Here is a 27,797-nt window from a genome sequence, read left to right as displayed (position 1 = left end):
AATTCTGATTACTGTTAATTCATATATGAAATTCATATTATTATTAAAATCCTATTATTATTATTCATTCATTCATTTACAGATGCCAAATATTCGTCTATTTTTTCTATATTTAAAACAGTTCCTTTTCTAAATTAAAATTTATACAATTTACATTTAAATTTGAGGCGCGAAAATTGTCAGAGTTCGACTATTTTTTACTCATCTAGTTGGGTACTTTTTCTACGACCAGATAGTTTTTTTGACGCAAAGGTTTGCACTGTCAGCTCAGCTGCCCAAAGCCTTCCTGCACACGCGCGCAGTATCGTTATAACAATGCGTTGCCATGGTTACAGAGCCAAACAATCCGTTTACAGTTTTTTCGATACTGCGCGCATGCGCGGAAAGCCGGCGGACGCTGGCTTGGGGAATAGACTTTTATGTAGGGTTTTAAAGATCTATGCACGACCCTGTAAATGACGAATAACAGTTCGGGAGTAGAAAAAATATTTTAATTGTCATGCATAGTATGTTATTTTAAAAAAAAAGCTGTCTTAGAGTGATAGGGATAACATAAATCAGAGCCGTGTCTAGATTGATAAATTGTGGTTGATGCCTTATTTTTGAATGAATTTATGTTCAATTTGACAAAGAGACTAATCTCATAAATATATAATGCTGGCAATGTCAACACTTTTAACTCGTGGAAGAGAGGTCGACAGGGTTGTAGTTGATGCACACCACATATAGCTCGTATACATTTCTTTTGTAGCAGAAATACCTTTTGCATATTGCTACAGTTACCCCAAAGTACTATGCCATAACGCAAATTGGACATTACGTGCCCGTTAAGTAAACACTCGTGTGACCCCACGATAGGACGCACCTAATCTATGTACATTAAATATGTATATCTAAAACTTCGACTTGTCTGACCCAATCATTAGAGATAGCTAAAATAAAGATAATATGACACCCTTAATGATCTCATTATTTTGTTTGCATTTAGTTAATACTTAATACTTACATAAAATATTAATGGTCGATATATATATATATATTTTAAATAGCCCGTTTATGTGGCCCACTGCTGGGCAAAGGCGTGATTTCCACAGCTCCCGTTGGTGTGCTCTTTCTGGCCAATTAGTCATGAAGGTGTCAAAGTCGTCCCGCCATCTCCGTCTGGGCCTTCCACGTCCGCGCTTAATTTGAGGCATCCACTTGGTGGCTATGCTGGCCCACCTATCCGGGTGCATACGACAAACGTGGCCTGCCCAGTCCCACTTTAGTCTGGCGGTCTTCTCCCCCACATCAGCTATTCGTGTTTTGGAGCGCAGACGTGCGGTTGATATATATTCTGTCACAAAAGTTTGTCAGTAAATAAGAACAAAGAAAACTATAGGTATCCTTTTCTCTAGCACCCTAAACAAAAAAAAAATATAGGACATTCTTACACAGATTGACTGAGGCCCATGGTAAGCTCAAGAAGGCTTGTGTTGTGGGTACTCAGACAACGATATATATAATATATAGATACTTATATACATAGAAAACATCCATGACTCAGGAACAAATATCTGTGCTCATCACACAAATAAATGCCCTTACCGGGATTCGAACCCGGGACCGCGGCGTAGCAGGCAGGGTCACTACCGACTGCGCCAGAGCGGTCGTCAAAAGGATGCATATAGTTTTCTTTGTTCTTATTTACTGACAGACTATATTTATAAATCTGTTATCCGTGTTGTCTTGTATGGAAGTGAGTGCCGGGCCGTCAAGAAGAAGGATGAGAGAAGTCTGCATGTGAATGGAATGAGAATGTTGCGATGGATGTGTGGTGTGACAAGACTGGATAGGATTCCGAATGAGTATATAAGAGGAAGCCTGAAAGTAGCGCCAGTGACAGAGAAGGTGAGAGGAAGCAGATTAGCATGGTATGGGCATGTAATACGGAGGGATGAAAGCAATGTTATAAAACGAGTGATAAATATGAAGGTGGATGGCGACAACGGTAGTGGAAGGCAGAAAAAGATGGATGGAATGTGTGAACAATGATATGAGAGTGAAAGGTGTTAGTATGGTATTAGCCGTAGAACCGACAACCGTTGGGGTAAACGAGTTCTTGAGTGGAGACCGCGTCTCGGCAAGCGTAGTGTAGGACGGCCTCAGGCAAGGTGGAGCGACGATTTGCGCAGGATGGCTGGCAGCAGCTGGATGCGAGCAGCCGAAGATCGGAAACGGTGGCGTGAAATTGGGGAGGCCTATGTCCAGCAGTGGACTGCGATAGGCTGATGATGATGATGATGATGATGGAAATGACGGCTGATAGACAGGAATGGAGGAGGAAAATCTGCTGCGAATTAATGGTCGACATACGTAGAAGTACAATTTTGACTGTAAAATTGAAACTGTCGTAAAACGTCGTCGTACGACACACGTGCGAAGAACAAAATCAATACCCGTGGCGATTAAAACTCTTTGGTCGCGTTTTAATTTATTGCCACTCGTTTCGAATTTACCGCACTTGTATCATAAATACGTTTTACAAGTAGAAGTTCTTTACCTAAAGTTATATCAGTGTTATCATACGTTTATCATACGATACGAATATGACTTGAACTTGTGTGTCAGTTAGATGTATAAGAAGTTTTACCAAGTATATGGCTAGTTTCATTAAACAATAGTGAATAGCAAAGTATAATAATTTTAATTGGAACCCAATTCTAAACTACGCGTTTACCTTAACGCGACCTTGATTTAACGCTTCCCATGCAAAAAACTAGCCCGGCCGTGCAATAATTGTCTATGAGTAATGCTGACTGAATTGAACCAATGGTTGCAAACAACTGCATATTGGCAAGGGGAGTCAAACATTCCTGAAATACTAAAGCTAAATATACACCTGCAAGTTATTGCCGCAAGTTTGAAACTAGGGATGTTACGAATATTTGCATTCGCATTCGCATATGCGAATGATTCGCATTCTTTTAAACATTTGCATTGACATTCGCATTCGCTTCAAACGATGCGAATGTTTTGCGAATGCGAATGTGTGTAAGTCGCAGCTTGTTCCTCGCCCGCGCCGGCCGCTCCAATTGCTACTTGTCGACTGTCGACTCGCGCATGCGCAGATAGGTCAAATTCGTACGGCGTGAAGTTCGTACTCGGCATTTTGACCAATAGTAAGCGTTTTAAATTTTTTACCTAGCGGGTTGTTGGTGATTGCTTGGTTTTTGTTTTGGTTTTTTATGAAATTCAGCGATATTCGCATTCGCATTCGCATTCGCACATTCGCATTCTGAATATTCGCATTCGCATTCGCATTCGCGAATGTGACACATGCGACATTCGTGACATCCCTATTTGAAACAGAGGTATATGCAAGAAAGAGATGTAGATATTTGCCACTCACTCTTATCCATAGTTGCGTCACAAAACTTGCAACAATAACTTGCAGGTGTAAATTCAGTGAGCCTTTAATGTGTTATTCGTTAATTGTTAGTGACAAATATCGTAATGACATATAATATAATTATTTTCTGTCCTCCGGCCCGAAAACCTAAAATTTCAGGCCGCCGCGCTAAACGAAGTTACGATTTCCCTGCTCCGTCTAACAGAAAAATAGTGTACACAACTACACACCTTGGCCAGTATATGAGAAAGCCTCAGATCACATGTTTTTACTTTAGTGGCCTCGACAAATTCAACCAAAAGAAAACTTAGCCGATTTTTAGATTTTTATCGATTCTACAAACCAAAGCTTATAAGTTAAAGCTGCTTTTTTAGGGTTCCGTAGCCAAAATGGCAAAAACGGAACCCTTATAGTTTCGTCATGTCCGTCTGTCCGTCTGTCCGTCTGTCCGTCTGTCACAGCCGATTTACTCGGAAACTATAAGTACTACAGTGATGAAATTTGATGGGAATATGTGTTGTATGAACCGCTACAAAATTATGACACTAAATAGTAAAAAAAAGAATTGGGGGTGGGGCCCCCATACATGTAACTGAGGGATGAAAATTTTTTTTCGATGTACATACCCGTGTGGGGTATCAATGGAAAGGTCTTTTAAAATGATATAAAGTTTTCTAAAAAACATTTTTCTTAAAGTGAACGGTTTTTGAGATATCAGCTCTCAAAGTCGTAAAAAGTATGTCCCCCCCCTCTATTTTTATAACTACGGGGTATAAAATTCTAAAAAAAATAGAGGTGATGCATGCTAATTAACTCTTTCAACGATTTTTGGTTTGATCAAAGTATCTCTTATAGTTTTTGAGATAGGTTGATTTAACTGTAATTTTGTTTATTATATTTGCTGCTACGGAACCCTTTGTGCGCGAGCCCGACTCGCACTTGGCCGGTTTTTTTTTGTCTATTTGCCTAAGACCAAAGGTTGCGAACAACTGCATCGTGACCAGGGGGGCGCAACCTTCGGTGAGTTTATTTCCGTATGGGTGATTCACTGCAGTTTTTTGCCTACGGATTTATTACTATACTGAACTAATATTGCTTTATAAAAAAGTCTATTACGATAGAAGTATCAACTGGCCTTGAAATTGTATGTATTTACAATGAAATAAAAGAAAAGAAAAGTCAATTCTATTGTATTTAGGGTCTAATGATTATTTTATGACGGACAGATATAAAATTACTGTGTTTGATTACACAGGCCTATTCGAACGTACATTGACATCAGAAATTAGAATTAATCATATTAGGCCCAGAAAAAAGTTTTTCATATTTTCTATGTAACAAGTTGTAAAATAATAGTAATAAAAAAATGTTGTAAAATAAGACTGGTCTGCCCTAATGGGTCTATGATCATGGGCTCGATTTCCGGTAAGGGCATTTATTTGTGTGATGTGATGAGCTTTGTTCCTGAATCTTAGGTGCTGTCTAGAATTGTTTATACATACCGTAGTCTGAGGCTGCATAACGCAAGTATTCTTGAACTTAATCTATGTAAGAAAGTCATTTGATATTTAAAAATGTATCTATCACTTTCAAATAAGTACATACCTAACAGTACTCCTGTTGAACCTTTTTATGCGCTCCTTGCAAAGTTTACTTTGTTACTAAACCAAGTTCATTAAAAGGCAAGTTATTTTAAGACTAATCAATAATCGGTACTTTAAACATCTCGTCTTTAAATTCTACATTATGATACTCCGAAATAAAATTAGCTTATCTACTGAATGAAGTTTTTGTTCCCATTGGATGTGTAATAAAAAAAATTAACATTAACAGAAATTTAGTACGTAATGGTTATTTAAAAATATAAAATATTTCTACTAGTGAGTGGATGTAGCACCGTAGAATTTGAATTTATCAAAAATTCTTTCTTTTCAGTTTAGAGTTCAAGATGGCAGTTTAAATAAGGTATGTTGTTAGATACTTAATAGTTTAGATACAGATATACAAATATACATAGGACAGTAGAGTCCGATACATTATTTTATACATATTTTAACATTAACGTCGAATCGAACTTGGCATTAAATATTAAATACATTTCTACAAAAATTTGGTCATCACAGTTGTTGTTTCACTTAGTTTCACTGTATATCCTCTTGGTCTCTCTTGATGACAATTATAGTGCAAAAAAATCGTACATTCGACCACTCTCTTACGAGGTGCGTACTACCGCTAATTACCCACTGCGCTCCCCACATGTCTTCAACACATGTTAAGGTCATTGAACTATTTGAATTTCGATCACGTACAAAGAAGCTGCAAGTGAGTGAATTTTTAACTAGTAACAAATGACTGAGAGGCGATAAACCACCAAGTGACTATGACCCTCCTTTCCCCGCGTTCGGACGCCATACGCGGGTCGACGCGGGGCGTATCCGAAGTAAGTTAAGGGTAGGGTTACACTGGTCGGTTCGAGTTACGTTTGGCGACGCAGTTTGTTGTTAGGGGGATATTTCTCGCATAATTGGCCCCCGGCCGGTCGCAGCGTTACGTCATCTTTATCGTGTGCGTTTGGAATGTGGCTCGGCGAATAGGTTAAATAGATAAATTAATGGATTTAATAGCTATCGAACTTGAACTTTTGTTTTAACGTTAACTTTTGGTTTTAAGTTATAATGGTTGTTTACTGGGTTTGTGTTTTGCGAATTAATAACAGTCTTTGTTGAATGTCTTATATATAGATATAGTCTAGTCATTTATCATCATCATATCAGTAGTCTATCGCTGCTGGGCGTAGGTGTTCCTTCAACAAAGGTCCCCCCATAAGTACCGGTCGTTCCCTAATCGCTACCTCGTTAGTCATAACGACATTATTATTTGAGCCTTATTTTCTTAACGAACACGTACCTAAAACTGTAAGATGAGTATTGTCTCATTGCGAGTATAGGTCAGAAAAGATATTTTCTACATTAAAATACTCTTTTAAATTTTCTTTTTATTGTATTTATATTGGCTCCTTTAAACTATTAGTAGTGTAATGAGTACTTGTGCCGTGGTTTCGCGCCCCCTTTTCGATAGTGTTGCGGCAACAGAGCGCCCCACATTAAAAAAAACTCTGGGGCCCATTTCTCGAAGCTACAAGTTACAATTGGTTGTCAATATCTAATAATGACAAGTTGGAAAGAGACTTCCGCTTGTAATTTGTAACTTTCAGTATTGAAAAATGGGCCACTGGTCTAGCAACCATGATAAGCAGGGCGTTCCAAAACCCGGCCTGCCAAACGTTCTAATCCGACCCGCGATGCGTACGGCTAAAGTAACCTAAAGAAAACGGGCCTGGCAATTTTATTTACTACCCAATAATGGTGTCCCACTGCTGGGCAAAGGCCTCACCCCTTGACTTCCAATGACTACCGGTTGCGTACCTCGTCCGGCCAGTTAGTGAGGAAGGTATCTAGGTCGTCCCGCCATCTCTGCTTGCCTGCAAAAATGAAGAAAATAAAAAAGTTTGGAAACTTCAAATTAAGGGTGAACAGGCATCTTTTGGGCGAGCTTACTTCATCGTAGGCCACGTCTTTGCCTTTGTCAAGTCTGTGGCCAAGAGCAAGCCCATTTATAAAAAAAAAACTCCTTAAGGACCGACTGGGACTGAGGACCTCCGTCATTCACGGTCTAGTATTCACGACAAAGCTGTATTGTACTGATATAAAACAAGTTAAGCGGCTATAAAAGGTAATCCAGGCTGGTGCTAATTCTATGAAGCGAGTAGCGTAGGGGCGTGCGCCATTCAGTCTCATAAATTATGACGTGTACTTCAAGTTAGCGGGGATACTTAGGTTAAACATTTTTTATTGAGGTTTGAGACAAAAAAAAATAAAATTACTGTCAATGGATACTCGTGATTTATAAATGTGAAGTTTTGAGTAAAAAAAGATTGATAAACAAATACAAAAATATTTACATAAAAAAAATATTAGAAAAACAAGTGTACGAGTAACTTAATCAAGCACCTATATAATTAAATTGGGATACAACTTCAAAATATATGAATATATTTAAAACATGTGTCAAAACCAAACGATTGTCATGAATACGCTGCACGCTGTCCGACTTTCAAGTAAATTTAACAAAAGCTCAAATTAAATTGTTTATGAGTCGTGCCATCCTCACTATGGATGTCCTCTATTTCAAATGACCTGACTCTCTGTAACCAGCCTTCTAAGAAAATCCCTCCTAGACCTAATTCTGTATGAAAGCACGCGGGTTTGGTCCTAAGTCGCAATAGTCGCAATCCTTTCAGCCCTATTCTAAACACATAACCCGTGCGGTCCCAGTCAGTAGGGATGAAAAAAAGGTTGTTTATGGTCGGAAAAGTCTGAGATTGCGGGACTATTCGGGTAGGTTGGAAAGTAAAGGGTGATTTAGGCGTTCGAACTCGTAATCGATTTTAGTTAAATTGCGGAGGTTACATACCTATTATCATACAGCTTACTAGATATTTACATTTTTTTTTGTAATTATTTTTTATACAAAAAACTTACAAATAAATTGTAAGAACTGGACTTTTCTCTATTCAGGAACATATTTTATTATTGGTATCATTACTTTTATGAGCAAAAAAGTGTATTTTTATGATGCGCTTTATAACTAACAATACATATGGGCATTGCCGATTCATGAGGTTTTAACCCCATTCCTGATCAATAAATATCAATTAAATAATCAACTCTTTGGCGGTTTTTCTGTAAAACAAGCCCTGCTAGCTTAAATGACATTCGCAAGCCGTCAGCCGTCAATGGGCACTTCATCCCCAGCTGCCCGACACCTGAACTTAGTCGACTGCACAAAGACAACTTGCGAACTTATACCAACTTTTCTTGAGAGGCCAATTCAGACTTACACTGAGCTAACTGAATGATACCGGGCACGCGGGCGTTTCGCTCATAGGTACAGTCGAGTTCATAAATATGTGTACATTTCTTCAACTTAACTCGTTGCGATAAGGTGAAAATGGACACATATGAACACGACTGTACAGTCGCCAGCCAAATCGGAGCTGCCAAAGCTATCATAAATATCGGAACACGCACTGACTTGAAAATAGCGACCTGATGGTACGTAAGGGCTCGAGTGGACGGCGCGCGAACTCGCGTGCGATTTTAGTTACATTGCTGCCTGTTCAGGTTACATACAATTCAGCACACCAATGAAATATCGCAATGTAATGAAACTCGGACACTTCTCGCACTGTGTTAATGTGCCCTAATATATCGAGCGAGAGGCACGCGTAGTTGATATCATTAAGGTATAATTCTGATGGCGTAAGTTTGAATCGGGTCGTCGGGTGATTAGCGCGACTTTCAGAAACTGTCGGCGCTTTGCCTAATTGACGGCTGGATTGTGTAACTTTTTAAAGGACCAAGCTTGGATGAATTAGCTGTGGTTAGGAAGTTTGCACTCGTAAGTTTTGACGGCTATATTAGCAGCTGTTTTAAGCACGACCGTAAAAACCTCGAACTTTGATAACTTTCGACCTACTTACGACCAGCTAAAGCCCAAGCTTTTGATGTGCTGTTTTCTGTAGTTTCTTTAGCTGTCTTACTAATTGGGCTCAGGTATTATATTTTTTTTTTATTGCTTGTTTGTTGGAAATATGAGGTATTTATTGTTGTTTCAATAATTAATAATTACAATCGTGATATTTGCCTTGTGATATTATATTATAAATATAAAGTAAATTCTGCTGTTATGTTCAGAAATATTATATTTGATTTTAGATATTGCTAGCATGGATGACTGGATATGTTTTCGTCGATTGCGAGAAATCCTCAGCTAACTACACTTGAAACTAAGAGGCCTTTCAATTTGGCTCATAATTGGCGTCGTTCGGCTAGGCGGATGATGTTCGAGTGCTTTTAATTACAGTAGAAGTGTTTGGTGCTGGTAATATAATGTTGGGAATAGCTGGCGGGTCCCGGAGGCGCGGATTAGGCCGCCGGTGGGGTTGCAGGCTCCCGGCTCACCTTGGAGAGTAATTATAATGATCGGCGCCTGAGCCCTAGTCTGGGCCGGGACTCCTTCCTGGAGAGGCGTGCCGGGCGACGGGGTGGCGCAGCGGAGGTACGCCCACGCACTTCCGTCCCTCTTCCGCCTCCGAGACAGCCGTAGGCTCAGCTAGCCGCCTCTCGCTTGCACGTCCCGTCGTGACCCCCACGCCCCCACGCACTGTAATAACCCAATTTGTAAGAACCCCCCATTTTCAAGGACGGCCGTCGGTCTTTATGGCGGCGGCGACGGCGGCGTCGATTCCCCGACCTTGTTTATTCCAGTTTCTTTTTGTTTAGGAACTGGCTCGGCTTATTTTGGTACGTCTACCGGGCTAGGTCTAGGTTGTTTTGTGTGTGTCGACATCGACTGCCTGCGCCGGGTTCATTAAGCGACTTCCCGAGCAATTAGACATGATCTTGGTAGTAATTTCGCATCTCCGTTCCTTAGGACGAGTGAGTCTAGTCTGGAGGTTTTTGTTATGAACGGGAATTGAAGGCGACGTTTTCTCAGGGGTGGTACATTATTTTGCATGATTTATGGAATAAGAGTGAAGCGTGCCCGTGCGAGGCCTCATTTGTTTAAGTCGTTGTAAAGTTCAAGGTCGTCGGCAACACCCTTATCAAAACCCGTCCTTTAGGGTCGTCTAGACGGTTCCTCACCTCAACCCTTTAAGGGGTCCAGTCAATTTATGAATTGAGCGAAATAAAGATTCTGGGTTACATTTGTGGGTATTGTGTTTCTTTTGTTAGGGATACCTTAGGATTGATACGTGGATTGGATAATAGATATTGAATCCTTATGGCTTTGTGGCAATATATAGGATAGGATAAGGAATATTTCCGGGTTTATATCTTTAAATATGTTTCTGTTGTAACACGTGTTTTAGGTGACAGACATCCATTGAATAATGTGTCAGATGGTAATGATCTCTTTGTTAGTGTTAACTCATAATAATGCTAATACAATTGCGTTTGTGTTTATTCCGGAGGTATTTTGCTGAAACTTCTCTTGTATCTAATTTAATGAATGAAGCTAATTAGTTATTATACCTGTTTTGTTCTGTGTCCCTTTAGGATAGGTTCTAAATTAAGTTTACACGTTTTTCAGCACCGGTTAGTAATATATTATTTTAGTTTATTAGGTATTTAAGATTTTTAGAATAATTAGGTCCATATGCGTAGTTATTTCTTGAAATCATTTTGTAGATCATGAAACATAACTATGGAAACGGATTAAATCGCGTATAATGAATTTAAAATAGTTTCAGTAGTTTTGTTTCATGAGTAACTATCGCGGTAACTGAAGACATTATCACTTTGTAGATGTTTAGGTGAACACGAGTAGGTAGGTATTTTACAAAAACATATCAGTTTATGTTTGTATCAGTGTTCCTTGCTTTACATATATGTTTATATTTATATAAAATGAAATAAAATACAATCACAATGAACAAAGTCGAAGTCTGTTATTCAGTATTCCAATAAAATTGTCCTATATCGTAAATTTCAAAATTAAATTTGTAACGTCAGAGTTTTAAAGCATCAGCTTAAAATTAATCCTAAATTAACATTTCCAAGTAAACAATTTAAGCATGATCTATTTACACAGGATGTTCGTCTGAAAATCCGACGCAGGCCCTTTGATATTCAAGTCGTAGGCATTCTAGACAGTCGACACCCGTTTCGACGCTGAGTCGTCTCCCTCCCACCTAGAATCTTCCTGGTCCATTCTTAATCTCAAAAATGTAATGTCAATCCAAGAAAATGATATCATATCAGCGCTTTATCGCCCGCTACTTGCATAGGCCTTTCTTCTAGTAGGCCACTTGGCCCGGGCCTAAGCTAGTCTTATCCAGTTGAAAATGGCATGCTTGATATTTTAATACCTGTAACTATCTACTTTCTCTGTTATGAAGTCACACAATAGTTTACTGCGACATAAACGCGTGTTACTTGTGTCAGCGCAATCTAATGTGTAGGAACATATGTATGTATGGGTTTATAGAGAATAAGCGCTGGTAACCTAGCGGTAAGTACGTGCGACTTTCGTTCCGGAGGTCGCGGGTTCGAACCCCGGCTCGCACCAAGGAGTTTTTCATAATTTATTTGCGAAATGTCATTTGATATTTTGCCAGTCGCTTTTCGGTGAAGGAAAACATCGTGAGGAAACCGGACTAAATACTAATTCCAATAAGGTCTAGTTTACCCTTCGGATGGAAGGTCAGATGGCAGTCGCTTTCTTAAAAAGTAGTGCCTACGCCAAATCTTGGGATTAGTTGTCAAAGCGGACCCCTGGCTCCCATGAGCCGTGGCAAATGCCGGGATAACGCAAGGAGGATGATGATGGGTTTATAGAGAATATTATTGTGCCTTCTTACAATATAACACTGTGTGTGGGAGTGCTGCCGGAACAGCAGAAGCGGCTGATCCATACAAGCTGATTCCCACAGGCTTGCCTAAAATTGATTACTAGTAAAATACCTAATGTAAAGGTAGGTTTCTTTTTGCTCAGTGTTGCCTAGCAAAAATTTTCACCAGCCGCCACTGCGGAAATCTGCGGAACAGTAACCTGCAGCTCCAACTCCAGGTAACTGGGCTGAATGAACACGACAAGTGATTGACAACCCGCCTGCTTCCGACCGGGCGTCCCTACACTACATCTACAGTATAACACTTAAGGACTATTCATATTCATATTCATTTATTCATGCTTTCACATAAGTATACAATAATGGGTAGGTACACGTTATATGACACCCTGTTAGGGCATAGCAGGCAAACCTATGATCTAGAACTTAAATACTAATCTATCCTAATGAAAATACATACTAGTTAACAATAAAAACAATATATACAAAGCTTAATCACAGTAAATTATATCATTAATTTAAATTTTAAATTTCTTTGTCTAGCAAAATTATAATAACATTTCCCTATAAGTTGATTTTTTAGTTTATTTAAGAAAGTATTGGTGTTTTTCTCTTCTTTTAATTTATTGCTTAATTTGTTATATATCTTGATAGACATGGAGTGTGGACTGTCACTATGGACTAAAGGGTCTAAGGGTCTAAGATAACTCTTGCTATCACCCTGTACCAACCAAACCAAATACGAACCAAAACAATTTCAATGTAATTTTAATACGCTATTTAAACGGGCCCAGATAAGAGTCCCCAGTCAGCATTTCAATTGAAGACGAAGAAAGGTGAAAAATTAGCGCCTTTCGTACTTATTCGATTGACCTCAAGGCAAAAAAGTCTTAAGTGCTATTTGGTCAGTCGACAGTTACGGCGTTTTTGCTATAGATGCCTGAATCTCGATGACTTTGATGGTTTAATTCAGGCCAGACGCGGGGTAGCCCTGGGACAGGCTGAAGACAGAGAGTTGTCAATTTTCTTTTTTTATTGGTTTCACATTTTCTACTGTTTTTTTAGTTTCGATAAGTGATGCAAAAGAGTTTGGAACTTCCAGTTTGGACACTTTTGACTTTCCATAGAATACGTGGTTCTAACTTCACAATTCCAACTTATATTAAGTACCCAATATATATACTTACTGTATTAATAGACCCAGAGCCCAGGCCCGCCAGACCTTCCTCAAATTCTCAAGGATGAAACTTTGGGACAATGTAGAGTTCATATCGGCGTTTAATGTGTGCATATTTTCTAGTTCGGCCCATCGGCCAATTTTTTGCTATCAAGTGATGAAGGTGAAAAAAAAAAGGGCTTACTTTCCTTAAATTCTCAAGGCTGATTTTTATATATGTGTTAGAGCACGTTGTTAGAAATTGGTTATCATCAATGCCAGACCGTTTCCGCCGGCCATAACTTTTACCAGACGCGACAAAGTTGGCAAAAAACGACTCTAACTTACCTCATTTTCTCAAGCCTGATTTTGATATATGATACGCAGGGACCTGTAACCAGACCGTTTGTAAGCAGCCAGACCAATCGGATGGACCCAACCATCTGCCAGACCGACTTAAAGTTTCGATATGAGCATTAGTAGAATTGAAATATTCCGGGTCTATAAAAGCTAAAAACTTGAATTTTCTACATTAAGCTACGTGTATATTGTATACTTGACGTAATAAGCGACTTTCAAAAATTTTACTTCGAAGGAAATAGAAAAATGAAAGTTTATATGTGGTGCAAGATTAATTTTAAGCTATGAATTTTATTTACACTGCGTAAGTACATGTGTATTTTATTATAAACATAACTTTTACCAGACGCGACAAAGTTGGCAAAAAACGACTCTAACTTACCTCATTTTCTCAAGCCTGATTTTGGTATATGATACGCAGGGACCTATAACCAGACCGTTTGTAAGCAGCCAGACCAATCGGATGGACCCAACCATCCGCCAGACCGACTTAGTTTCGATATGAGCATTAGTAGAATTGAAATATTCCGGGTCTATAAAAGCTAAAAACTTGAGTTTTCTACATTAAGCTACGTGTATATTGTATACTTGACGTAATAAGCGACTTTCAAAAATTTTACTTCTAAGGAAATAAAAAAATGAAAGTTTATATGTGGTGCAAGATTAATTTTAAGCTATGAATTTTATTTACACTGCGTAAGTACATGTGTATTTTATTATAAATATAACTTTTACCAGACGCGACAAAGTTGGCAAAAAACTACTCTAACTTACCTCATTTTCTCAAGCCTGATTTTGGTATATGATACGCAGGGACCTGTAACCAGACCGTTTGTAAGCAGCCAGACCAATCGGATGGACCCAACCATCCGCCAGACCGACTTAAAGTTTCGATATGAGCATTAGTAGAATTGAAATATTCCGGGTCTATAAAAGCTAAAAACTAGAATTTTCTACATTAAGCTACGTGTATATTGTATACTTGACGTAATAAGCGACTTTCAAAAATTTTACTTCTAAGGAAATAAAAAAATGAAAGTTTATATGTAGTGCAGGATTAATTTTAAGCTATGAATTTTATTTACACTGCGTAAGTACATGTGTATTTTATTATAAATATAACTTTTACCAGACGCGACAAAGTTGGCAAAAAACGACTCTAACTTACCTCATTTTCTCAAGCCTGATTTTGATATATGATACGCAGGGACCCGTAACTAGACCATTTGTAAGCGTGTCCCTGCGTATCATATATCAAAATCAGGCTTGAGAAAATGAGGTAAGTTAGAGTCGTTTTTTTCCAACTTTGTCGCGTCTGGTAAAAGTTATATTTATAATAAAATACACATGTACTCACGCAGTGTAAATAAAATTCATAGCTTAAAATTAATCTTGCACCACATATAAACTTTAATTTTTTTATTTCCTTAGAAGTAAAATTTTTGAAAGTCGCTTATTACGTCAAGTATACAATATACACGTAGCTTAATGTAGAAAACTCAAGTTTTTAGCTTTTATAGACCCGGAATATTTCAATTCTACTAATGCTCATATCGAAACTTTAAGTCGGTCTGGCGGATGGTTGGGTCCATCCGATTGGTCTGGCTGCTTACAAACGGTCTAGTTATAGGTCCCTGCGTATCATATATCAAAATCAGGCTTGAGAAAATGAGGTAAGTTAGAGTAGTTTTTTGCCAACTTTGTCGCGTCTGGTAAAAGTTATATTTATAATAAAATACACATGTACTTACGCAGTGTAAATAAAATTCATAGCTTAAAATTAATCTTGCACCACATATAAACTTTCATTTTTTTATTTCCTTAATTTATTAAATAATAATAAATACTGAATAATAATTAAGCTATAAATGTGATTTTGGATAGCTACATATTGAGCCACAGGCCATCAAATATATGATGCATATAAATATTTATTTAAGATCACCAACAGACAATACATCATTCAAACATTTTTTTAAACATTCATTAATTTAAAGTTAGATGTTCGTCCAATTATAGGTAATCATTATCACATCTTACTACAACATTATATACAGAGTGGGGCCTGTAACAAAGGCGAAGAATTGAACTCTAGGCTATTCTAGGCTATCAATATTTGTTCGGCGACTTTTAAAAATAACTTGTATTTTGATTTTTATCACCCTTGAAAGTTTTTTCTAAGAGGTAATGTATTGCGAATTCTGTTAAGTCTAAAGTGTGACAGACAACGTCAATGACAACAATAATGGCGTACATTGAAGCTAATATTTATTTTGTATGAAAAATTAAATATTTAAAGACTTCATAATTTTTAAAAGTCACTGAACAAATGTTGATCAGTATAAGGAGAATAGCCTACATTCCAATACTTCACCTTTGTCACCTTTGTTATAACTAGACCATTTGTAAGCAGCCAGACCAATCGGATGGACCCAACCATCCACCAGACCGACTTAAAGTTTCGATATGAGCATTAGTAGAATTGAAATATTCCGGGTCTATAATAGCTAAAAACTTGAATTTTCTACATTAAGCTACGTGTATATTGTATACTTGACGTAATAAGCGACTTTCAAAAATTTTACTTCTAAGGAAATAAAAAAATTAAAGTTTATATGTGGTGCAAGATTAATTTTAAGCTATGAATTTTATTTACACTGCGTGAGTACATGTGTATTTTATTATAAATATAACTTTTACCAGACGCGACAAAGTTGGCAAAAAACGACTCTAACTTACCTCATTTTCTCAAGCCTGATTTTGATATATGATACGCAGGGACCCGTAACTAGACCATTTGTAAGCGTGTCCCTGCGTATCATATATCAAAATCAGGCTTGAGAAAATGAGGTAAGTTAGAGTCGTTTTTTGCCAACTTTGTCGCGTCTGGTAAAAGTTATATTTATAATAAAATACACATGTACTTACGCAGTGTAAATAAAATTCATAGCTTAAAATTAATCTTGCACCACATATGAACTTTAATTTTTTATTTCCTTAGAAGTAAAATTTTTGAAAGTCGCTTATTACGTCAAGTATACAATATACACGTAGCTTAATGTAGAAAATTCAAGTTTTTAGCTTTTATAGACCCGGAATATTTCAATTCTACTAATGCTCATATCGAAACTTTAAGTCGGTCTGGCGGATGGTTGGGTCCATCCGATTGGTCTGGCTGCTTACAAACGGTCTAGTTATAGGTCCCTGCGTATCATATATCAAAATCAGGCTTGAGAAAATGAGGTAAGTTAGAGTAGTTTTTTGCCAACTTTGTCGCGTCTGGTAAAAGTTATATTTATAATAAAATACACATGTACTTACGCAGTGTAAATAAAATTCATAGCTTAAAATTAATCTTGCACCACATATAAACTTTCATTTTTTTATTTCCTTAGAAGTAAAATTTTTGAAAGTCGCTTATTACGTCAAGTATACAATATACACGTAGCTTAATGTAGAAAATTCAAGTTTTTAGCTTTTATAGACCCAGAATATTTCAATTCTACTAATGCTCATATCGAAACTTTAAGTCGGTCTGGCGGATGGTTGGGTCCATCCGATTGGTCTGGCTGCTTACAAACGGTCTAGTTATAGGTCCCTGCGTATCATATATCAAAATCAGGCTTGAGAAAATGAGGTAAGTTAGAGTCGTTTTTTGCCAACTTTGTCGCGTCTGGTAAAAGTTATGGCCGGCGGAAACGGTCTGGCATTGATGATAACCAATTTCTAACAATGTGCTCTAACACATATATAAAAATCAGCCTTGAGAATTTAAGGAAAGTAAGCTCTTTTTTTTTTCACCTTCATCACTTGATAGCAAAAAATTGGCCGATGGGCCGAACTAGAAAATATGCACACATTAAACGCCGATGTGAACTCTACATTGTCCCAAAGTTTCATCCTTGAGAATTTGAGGAAGGTCTGGCGGGCCTGGGCTCTTGATCTATAAGTACCCAATAGGCGCCGTTGCTCTAAAAAGTTCTGTAAAATTACCAGTACGGCTACAAACAAACAGTTTAAAACTGATATAGACGCTCGTACATACCTAATAGTACGCACGTACATAACATAAAATACACGTACGTATCTCGTATAGTAAATATACTACGAGTATGCATATCGCTCGTATTCACATAGACGTATGAACGAGATATGTATATATAATGTTATCGAAAGTATTAGGGCCAGTTGCATCAACCACATTTGACAGACACATCATCGTCACGCAGCAGACGCAGAATAAAATTTAACGAACGCTTTAACGGTGACAGACGGTTTGGTGCAACCGACCCTTAGTTAACCCAATTTAACATACACAGACAAAGGTTATCTAAAATGCATTGAAGTTGTTATGCATGAAATCAAAATATCTGACTAATTAGTACCTTTTCAAGAAAATTAATAGGTACGGAATTTCTGATCTATTTCTTTGATAATATCTTTAATCTGAAAATAATTATCTAAAGTAAATTTCCTTGAATTTAGGAAAACTGATCGGAACCTTAAACTGCGAAGTAGCTGGGCTGGTTCCGTATTTAGGACACTGTTTTTGCTTAAAACCAAAAAGCAGTATGTCTCTTTCAAATTTACATGAGTGACAGACTTTTGCGTAGTTTAGTGAGTCAGGCGACGTGTAGGCGGTTTTCGTCTATTCTACAAATTCAGTATTTGGATGCTTTTACAATTACCTATGCGAAAAACGGACAGCGATATTGTCGACTGGTAAAAGAATACCCTCCTGGAAAAACAGCTAACGAAAATAACACTTTTTTAATTTTTTAGGCTACGGGTGTTTTCGTGAAAAAGTTGGGCTGGTAATAATCATTTTGTTGGGTTGTGTGTTATAAGTTTGACGAGTCTGTCTGTCTGTATGTGTATGTGTCTGTCTGTAGCGTCGTAGCTCCCGAACGGATGAACCGATTTAGATTTTTTTTTGTCTAAAAGCTGAGTAAGTCGTGAGTGTTTTTAGCCAAGTTTCATGAAAATCGGTCTACTATGTCGCGGTCGGGGTTTTTTTTTAATTTTGTGGTTAGGTTATTGACAAAGTAAATAGGACTATTAAATGGATAAATCGTAAACTGGGCTTTAAATTAGGCAGAATAGAGACAGTCTCTTCAATGGATAGCGAACAAGCAAATAAGGAGCGAAGTTGAGAGAACTTCAGGTTTAATTGGTATTACAATTAAACCTGAAGTTCTCTCAACTTCGCTCCTTATTTGCTTGTTCGCTATCCATTGAAGAGACTGTCTCTATTCTGCCTAATTTAAAGCCCAGATAACAATTAAGTTAAAACAATATGCAACTCTCTCGTATAATAACAAAATTAAACCTCTGTCCAACAGCGAAACGTATATAAATAATGCTGATTTTAATTATATCTAGTAAGCCTAGACATTTCTTTAATGCGTAGTTAATAAGCAGCTGCGTCTGTTAATAAACATGCTACAAGAATAAATAAATAAATTAGGCCTTTTAGATAATTACGTTATTAGCTTTCATAAAACATCCAAAAAGTCCTCAATTATCTTACTCAACCTTAAAATTAACTATTAACATAAAGTACTTCAAACACCTATTTATGACCATGCCCGAAGACGGTCAAAGCGGTTCTTTATCTTTTTAATATTCCCAGCTTTACCGTAGACAATTTATGGATATAACTAAATTCTACATTGTGTGCAGGGTGGAATAACTTATAACAGTATAAGCTGAAATCGAGGCCAGTCTTTCATAGGAAACTGGCTGGGAGCACGCGAGAAAACGCACGCAAGTCCAGTTTTCGTACTACATGACGCCTTATCGCGCACTAAAGCCGATACCATCGCTGACATCCTTCCATATTTCAGCCTCAGCATGCAATGGCTTCACGCCATAACCGACACAGCCCGCAATGTATAGTCATGCGCCTCGCCACCGCTTTACTGCATATCTGCAATAACCCCGCGCCCCGCCGCGCGTGCTTACACACCCCCGATAATACGACCTACGATGAAGCAATAAGGGCCGGAATCACGTGAACTTTATCACGGATAAAGTGCTATTTATTAGGTTTCCTGCCTATGAAGGATTTCATCGACGCACATTGGTGCTAAGGTTTTGTTTGCCGGCACGCAAACGGCTTTTGTTTTAGTATGCCAAATATTAAAATTTCAGCCGGCAAAACTAGTCTAAGCTTTTCAACTTTAGTTATTAACGCTCGATAGTTGGTTTCATATTTGCACATCTATGTTTGGTATCCGAATTCGATATTTGATCGGTCAGGTCGAAGCAAAACAAATCGACATAGAAACCGATAGCGAGGCGCCTAAAAAATGTCGATTTAGTCACGTAGATACGGAACATTTGTTCGCAGTGCAAGCAGACTCGCTAACGCCCTTGAAAACTCACTGTCGGAGCGCGGAAAGCGCTAGGTACGTCGTCAGAGACGTTGGCAAGCGCGAATTGCTAGCGACTTGCAAGTAGACGGGGCTATTGCCCTCCCCATTCCATTGCAAGGCCACCCAGGGCCGTATTCGGAGCCTCGTAGCCATGGCAATGAGCTCGTTGCGATAGTGACTAGCGCTCCCCGCCCGCCCGCGTCCCGCGCCGCTTATTTGAAGCTCTTTACAATAACTTCCCTCAATATCACTCCAATCTATACCTGGATATCCGAAGGTCAAATTTGCGAACTCCTAGTTTTTGGAAAAGCTTTTGACAACTTTATGTGAAACCTATTACCGATCGTATGTTGCGAAAATGTAAAGGATTAATTGCTAATTTAATGGAGCGAAAGGTCGGTATCTGACGGTAATTTAATTAAAACGTTTAATTAAAAAGGATTAGTTTATTACAACTTATTAGAGCCGGTAAAATCCGAAGGCTGTCTAGACACTGATTTAGCCTACGTGTTGTCTTAGAAAAAATGCGCATTAAAAAATTCAAAGTATAAAACAGATAGGTACTTATATTCACTGACTAAATACGTAAAAAAAACCTAAAAGTAGACCGACATATAAAAGCCTCTCTTCATATTTAATAAAACATAGCTGATTTGACCTGTCAGTACCTACGCGTTCTATTTACCTTGGTGCCTTTTTATGTGTATTTAGGTAATGTATCTTTATGTACCTTATGTTTCGAGAATACCGTAATTGAAGGAAAATATCGAATAATGTTTACGAAAGTCTCAATAAATAAGTATTTATGAGTTATGTTAAGACGATCAGAGACTCCGTGGCTTGCCCGCGGGACCCTAGTGTGTGTTTGATTTCTGACAGGCAAGTTGATAATGTATCTGTCGGTAACGCGTCCTAGATATTTGAAAATGTCGTAGAGTAGGCGTTGACTAGAGGCTTCGGAAATCATTTAAGGTAATGGATGTGGGTACTTTGTTTTAGGGTTATTAAAATTACAAAAAAAGTTAATTATTATTTATTTGAACGAAGTCGTAACAACGTGTCATGAATGTCACGATTATTATTTATTAATATAGTGTACACGTAAGTTATAGTTGGAAACGAAGTCTTTTAATTTTGCTTATAATTCGACGCTAAAGTTACTTAGACAAGTTATTTACAATTGCACTTTTATTTGGTTTTTTAGTATTTTATTAAAATTATTAAATGTCTCATTCAGTTGTGACCCGCAATTTTCCGGGACAAGTGGCGTACTAGAAGAGATTGCCTTTTATTTGGTTTTTTAGTATTTTATTAAAATTATTATGCTCAGCAAGTGGGCGCACTTTTATTTGGTTTTTTAGTATTTTATTAAAAATTTTAATAGTCATCCAGTTCTGGCAATTTTCCGGGAGGCGTAACAGTAGTGGGCGATAACAGGCTAATATGATGATGATGATGATGATGATTAAATGTCTGAAAATAACAACTTAACATGTGATAGACGATGTAGCAACGAATGAAATGTGCAGTCGCGATCATTTAAATCTACACAGCTTACACGAAAAATGATATCTAAAGCAAACTCTCATAATTATTATGAAATAATATCGTGTCATATATGTTTGTATGCGTGTGTAGATATAACTGGACGCGACTGTATTTACTTGCCTGAAACTTGCAATTTTTTAATGCTTTCTTCATAGTGTATGAGAAAGTTTGAAAAGTGATTGTTTAGTAAGTAGGTGGATATTTTTATTTATGAAACTTTTGTCAAAACGCCGTAACTAAGTTTTCCCGGTACCCATGTTTAATATGATGCTCTAGGTAAGTTTGCTTAGGATACGAAAGTCAATACATAAGCCTAAACTAAATTGAACAATGTTTCGAACGTTAGGTAAACTAGGTTAGGTTCGTTGGTAACTATAATATTTGTGATAAAAATATTTACCTTGGTTTCGGTTATAATGTAGTGTAGTTGTAGCAGTATTAAAGCGATTAGTTGTATACAAAATAAACAAAAAGACTAGAAAACTACAGGATCATATATAAAAAAAAATGCTTAAGATAAACTTCTAATTATAATATAATATAGATACATAAATAATAAATGAGAGCAGAACTGTGATTTCAATATTTAAAATGTCACATGAAAGTTTACTACTACCCTAATTTTCCATTTAAATATTTATGTATTATTAGTTGAAATTATCCCTCAGTAATGTTTGCCTTCCTGTACCTTAAGACGTTACGGGAGCGAAAATGCTAAAACGGAAAGGAGTCCCCCTTTCAATTTGGGAATTTCAGTTAAATATACTAGTGTTATTAACTAGATTTATCGAAAAAAAAAGTCCATTAAGAACAACTCAGTTAAAAGATATTGCGAAAAAATCTTTAAAATCGAGGTTCCGCTCTCGACTGTTTCCTCCTTCAAAACTTATTTAAACGGAACGAAATTTGAGAATCTGAATAACAATGAAATAATCTGTGTCGGACCGTTTAGATTTTTTGGCTAATTGTTACCGATTTTGAGTATCACACCTTTTTTGAGCCATATTGAAAAAGGCCGTTTTTAGAAATTTTTGATTGGCTCTAGCGTCTTTTAAAATAAAAATAGCAAAAAAATCAAAACGGTCCGACACAGATAAAAATAATAATAATCTTATATTGTTCCGTGATGGGAAAGACATACAAATAATAATAATCTGTGTAGAAAAAATCATTGCACTATCTTCAAAAACCAGTGAGGAAATAGTCGAGAGCGTTTGTATGGGGAATTGACCTGTATCGTATATATCGTCTTAAATTATTTAATAAATAAATGTCATCATTCATCAATCACTGTATCCGAAAATTTCTTGCAATGTTCATGTAATACTATAAAAGGTCTCCCACGCAGCATGTAATTGCTACTATACAATAAACAATTATATTTTATAAAACCTATTGCTAAAACTTTTTTTTATTCAAACAAAAATAACAATATTTAATCTACATCTAGTCTAGCATGCCAAATGCGGCCCTGCATGGATGTTCGCTGTATGCCAAGTCGCAGTTTGCTATTTTGCGCGCGGGCCTCCGAACTGCCGCCCGCGCCCGGCCCCCACCCCCGCCCCGCGCCCCCGCCCCGCGCCCTTCGATCATAGACAATGCTAGTTAGACGGGCCACTTTTTTTAAAAGGCTCATTTGGACGGCGAGGATATTCGCATGCGATTTTACTTATAATGTGGGCTAAGAGTTTTGAATGATTCACGGTTATTTTCATTAGACTTATATTGACCGGGATATAGACCGTGATTGCCTTTTTGATGTGGAATGTTGTATCAGCAAACCAGTAAAATAAGTATAGCAATATAATCAAACTCGCATGCGAGTTCTCGCAGTGTAAATAAGCATTTTGAATGCAGTTATTTACGTCGCAAGGCGTAAATTTTTGTTTAGAAAAGTCGTATTTTTAACCCCCGACGCAAAAACGACGGGGTGTTATAAGTTTGACGTGTCTGTCTGTCTGTCTGTTTGTCTGGCTATCTATGTGTGTGTCTGTGTCTGTCTGTGGCATCGTAGCTCCCGAACGGATGAACCGATTTAGATTTAGTTTTTTTTTGTCTGAAAGCTGAGTTAGTCGGGAGTGTTCTTAGCCATGTTTCATAAAAATCGGTCTACTATGTCGCGGTCGGGGTTTTTTTCAAAATTTTAATTTTTCAGCTATGTTTCGTTTATTAATTTCATAATATCTCTGGGTCTGAAATCATGAAATGGCTATCGGAATCTTTAAAAGAACCTTATTTTTTTGTCTACCGCCTACGTTCCTAGACCTAGTAATATCGGCATCATAAACTATGCTAGTTAGACTGGTCGCTCTCCTAATACGGATGAGCGAGCATTTTAAATGCAGTTATTTTTGCCGGAAGTCTTAAATTTTTTGCTGAGAAATTTGCAAGTTGGGGAAAATTGTGTTGTATTTTTCGTCGTTTATTCTGTAGCTATATAATATCAGCAACAATTAAGAAAATTAGTATTTATTTATAAGTAAATAGTGCATGGTCGAATAGTATTTAGTTAATTTTTATTAAGCAGAAACGTCTGCTAACGATTCTAAACATTTTTATATTAAAGGAAAAAAATGGAAAAATTTACGCTTCCGGCGGGACTTTAACCCGCATCATTTTTGCAATCCGTGCAATGCTCTTACCAATTGAGCTACGGAAGCCACGCCGGACTTCGCAAATCTTTCCATGCCTTTCCTTTTGTACACACGTCTTGGGGTGACGTCTAGCGCCATCTACCGACAGACTATTACATCTTGTATTGTTGTATCAATTGGTAAGAGCATTGCACGGATTGCAAAAATGATGCGGGTTCAAGTCCCGCCGGAAGCGTAAATTTTTCCATTTTTTCTTTTAATATAAAAATGTTTAGTATTTAGTTATATAAGTTTGTTTGTAAATACACAAAGAGTAGACTCGAGGAACCGGGTCATCTATGATGATATGGAAAAACTTTTAAATAAATGTGTATTTTCAAGCAGCGCTGCTTTTTATAATTTGTTGATATCAAGCTCTAAAAAAATTACAAAAAAAAACCCCGACCGCGACGTAGTAGACCGATTTTCATGAAACATAGCTAAGAACACTCCCGACTAACTCAGCTTTCAAATAAAAAGAACTAAATCTAAATCGAATCATCCGTTCGCTACGTTGTCACAGACAGACATATACACAGACAGACAGACAGACAAACAGACAGACAGACAGACACGACAAACTTATAACATCCCGTCGTTTTTGCGTCGGGGGTTAAAAATACCACAATTTATGTGCATTTTTTTATTCCCACAATTTTACACGCTTACTGAAACTAGTCCTAACCGCGACTAAATGTTTTATTTAGGTATTCTAATAAGTTTTCGCACCATGTAAACAGGAAAAAATGTCATTGGCATCCTGCCTCGTGCAGTCACGGTTCACAACATTTAATCTTACCATTCTTACATAACCCTCGCTCTAAACTTAATCTATGACATAATCATATTCAAAATTGCTAGCATCGCAACTTATCTGCTACTCGTAAACCAGCTTCTAAACGATTCAAATCACATCTTCTCATTTAGAATCAAGATTGATACGTCATGCATCATGAAACCATTTTATTGATTTAACGAACCTACAATTAATTGGACAAGTACCTTGCCAATCCCATACTAAACGGAACCTTGGTTCGTAGTAAATAAAGTGAAAAAAAAAAAAAACTCAGTCTCCTTGATGCCCTTTTGTTCAAAGCGTAGGGTGACCATATGAAGACGTGTCTTCCAAAAACTATCATCGTTCTTTCGTTCCACCATAGGTAAGAAAGTGTCTATTGGCCGAAAATGGCAAAGCTATGTGGGTTGACTTGTATTTATGTTATTGTTTTGTGTCAGTTTTTTTTTGTCATGAGGCCCATAAGGCTGTCTTTGGAAAGTTTAGGCATGTAGTTCTTGAGTCTTGATTCAGGAGAATCAAGTGTACGCATTTGACGTTTATCGATACTTGGTAAGAGACATAAGTAAACTAAGTGCCCTATAGGTTATTGAAAGTTTAGTCATTGGCACATTGCTAAGGGGTGGTGGGTGATAGGTAACTATTATAGTATACTAGCTTTTGCCCGCAGCTTCGCTCGCGTTAGAAAGAGACAAAAAGTAGCCTATGTCACTTTCCATCCCTTCCATTATCTCCACTTAAAAAATCACGTCAATTCGTCGCTCCGTTTTGCCGTAAAAGGCGGACAAACAAACAGACACACACACTTTCCCATTTATAATATTAGTATGGATTAAAGTTATCGATTCCTTTTTTTTTTTTAATTATTAATGTGCTTACTCTTGACCACAGACTAGCCAAAGGCAAAGACGTGGCCTACGATGGAGTGAGCTCGCCCAGAAGATGCCTGTTCACTCTTGATTTGAAGGTTGTCGGGTTATATGAGCTCGGAAATATAGCCGCCAGCAAGGAATAATACAGAATTTTTTTCCTAATACAGAATTTTGTTAAAATTTCTCGTTGTAACATACATTTTATTTAAATACCTTTTTAGTTGGCGCTTGGGTGGGCTATTTAAAACAATGGTTGTCCTGTCATGTCTTAAACTGGTACTACTATATAATATCGATTGTCAGTATGTTACAGTCCGTATGTCTGCAAAAACTTTCAACCTATCCCCATTATAAAGTTATATTATACTTTCGAAGTTATAATAACCGTCTAGTTAGTCTGTCAGCGTGATTGTTCAGCGGTGACGGATAGCTCTATCCATCACAGGTGTTGTCTATGACTATAATAGGGTAAACTAAATATATTACATATTTATACCGGGCTGATGGATTCGGATTGACCTTAAGCAGTAGAGTTGTGCCTGCTTGTTCACTGAAAAGATCGCTCCTAACTAGTACGATCTCCGAAATGTACTAGGTCGTTCTTTTAGGACATTTAGTACAGTAGTACGGTTGCGGTCGGATCACACGGATCGCTTTGCTGTCATTGTCACTTCTCGGCTCTTCGCTCCTTTATGTTGCGCGTGTGTGAGTGTACTAAATGTACTAGAGAGCAGAATCATTTGGGAGTAGTTCGGTCTAGTACAGTGTAGGGAATCGTGTCATTTGTACTATTAGTATATGTACTACACAAGCCTATTAAGCAGCCCCTTTGCTATGATTGCTTAGGAGAGAGGAACAATGGACGTTTTCTTTGGTAGCGCTTAGAAAAAGTTCTGGTATGGGGAACAGAGATAAACGGTTAATAAATTATACCTTCGATAGTTGGGATTGGGGATCATCCTCCTTGCGTTATCCCGGCGTTGGCCACGGCTCATGGGAGCCTGGGGTCCGCTTTGACAACTAATCCCAAGATTTGGCGTAGGAACTAGTTTTCACGAAACCGACTACCATCTGACCTTCCAACCCGAAGGGTAAACTAGACCTTATTGGAATGAGTCCGGTTTCCTCACGATGTTTTTCTTCACCGAAAAGCGACTGGCAAATATCAAATGACATTTCACACATAAATTCCAAAGAACTGCAATGATTGGTGCGAGCCGGGGTTCGAACCGCGCTTATTCTCGCTTTACACTTAATACATACTTATTTATTTATTTAAACTTTATTGCACAAATTATCAATAAAAAGTACAAATGGCGGACTTAACGCCTTAAGGCATTCTCTACCAGTCAACAATTGGGCAAAACAGAGATAGTTAGTTTATTACTTATGTAGTCTATCTTTGTATTTCTCGACGACTGTTCTCGTTCATCAAAAATTTCGTCGTAATTGAAATTGAAGATGCACTCAATAACAAGAATGAACGTATAACGTAATAACGTAATATTATCCTAAGCATTTTCAAAATTTGGGACCCCCCAATTAGCGAAAGTCGTTAACAAAAATTAACTCACTGTAAGTTTTGTGACGATAACTAAGCATGAAATTTGAATAAAAATATTATTTTTGTGTTAATTACACAAACTTTAAGCGATAATCTACATTCAGAATGTGAAAAAAGTAAATTTTTGGACAGATTTTATGCTTAATTATCGTCACAAAACTGACAGCGAGTTAATTTTTGTTAACAACTTTTGCTAATTGGAGGGACCCAAATTCTGAAAACGCCCCTATTACTGACTCCTAAATAACCAAGCATACACTCGTATGTATCCTGTACCTAATACTGATTCCTAGATAACTTACATTAAATGTCTAATTGCAATTATCGCAAACAAGTACGCTCCAAAAAGCCCTACAGCCGTCATGATTGTGGATGTTTAAATTAGTGTACGAACTAGAGCGGGCCTGGAAATCCATCAAAGGGATCGTTGCCATGGTGACGGACTCTTGCCACCCGAATTTAAGCTCTGCCATTAAAATACGAACTTCGGGCGATAAATAATTAATTTCCGTATCGGGACGATTGTACAGTCGAGTTCATATATATGTGTACATTTTTTCACCTTATTGCAACGAGGTAGGGTGAAGAAATGTACACATATTTATTACCTCGACTGTACGTACGGAAAACGTGATTATTTAGGGAGTGACAATTAGCGATGTTTTCTGGAACATGGTTTAAGAA

The 27,797-nt window shown here is 37.5% G+C and overlaps 1 protein-coding gene across 1 annotated transcript in view; it reads left to right on the top strand.

Moving 5' to 3' along the window:
* Window positions 1-5,324: 5,324 nt before the first annotated feature.
* LOC125226887 (zinc finger protein chinmo) overlaps window positions 5,325-27,797 on the top strand; it is a 135,084-nt gene continuing 112,611 nt past the window's right edge. Inside the window, exon 1 of the mRNA XM_048131048.1 lies at window positions 5,325-5,356. The gene's annotated coding sequence lies outside the window, so the exon portion shown is untranslated. The remainder of the gene's footprint in view (window positions 5,357-27,797) is intronic.

The sequence above is a fragment of the Leguminivora glycinivorella genome, chromosome 6 (genome assembly GCF_023078275.1).
Source record: "Leguminivora glycinivorella isolate SPB_JAAS2020 chromosome 6, LegGlyc_1.1, whole genome shotgun sequence".
Lineage (NCBI taxonomy): Eukaryota > Metazoa > Arthropoda > Insecta > Lepidoptera > Tortricidae > Leguminivora > Leguminivora glycinivorella.
This window is presented reverse-complemented; position numbering and strand designations above follow the sequence as displayed.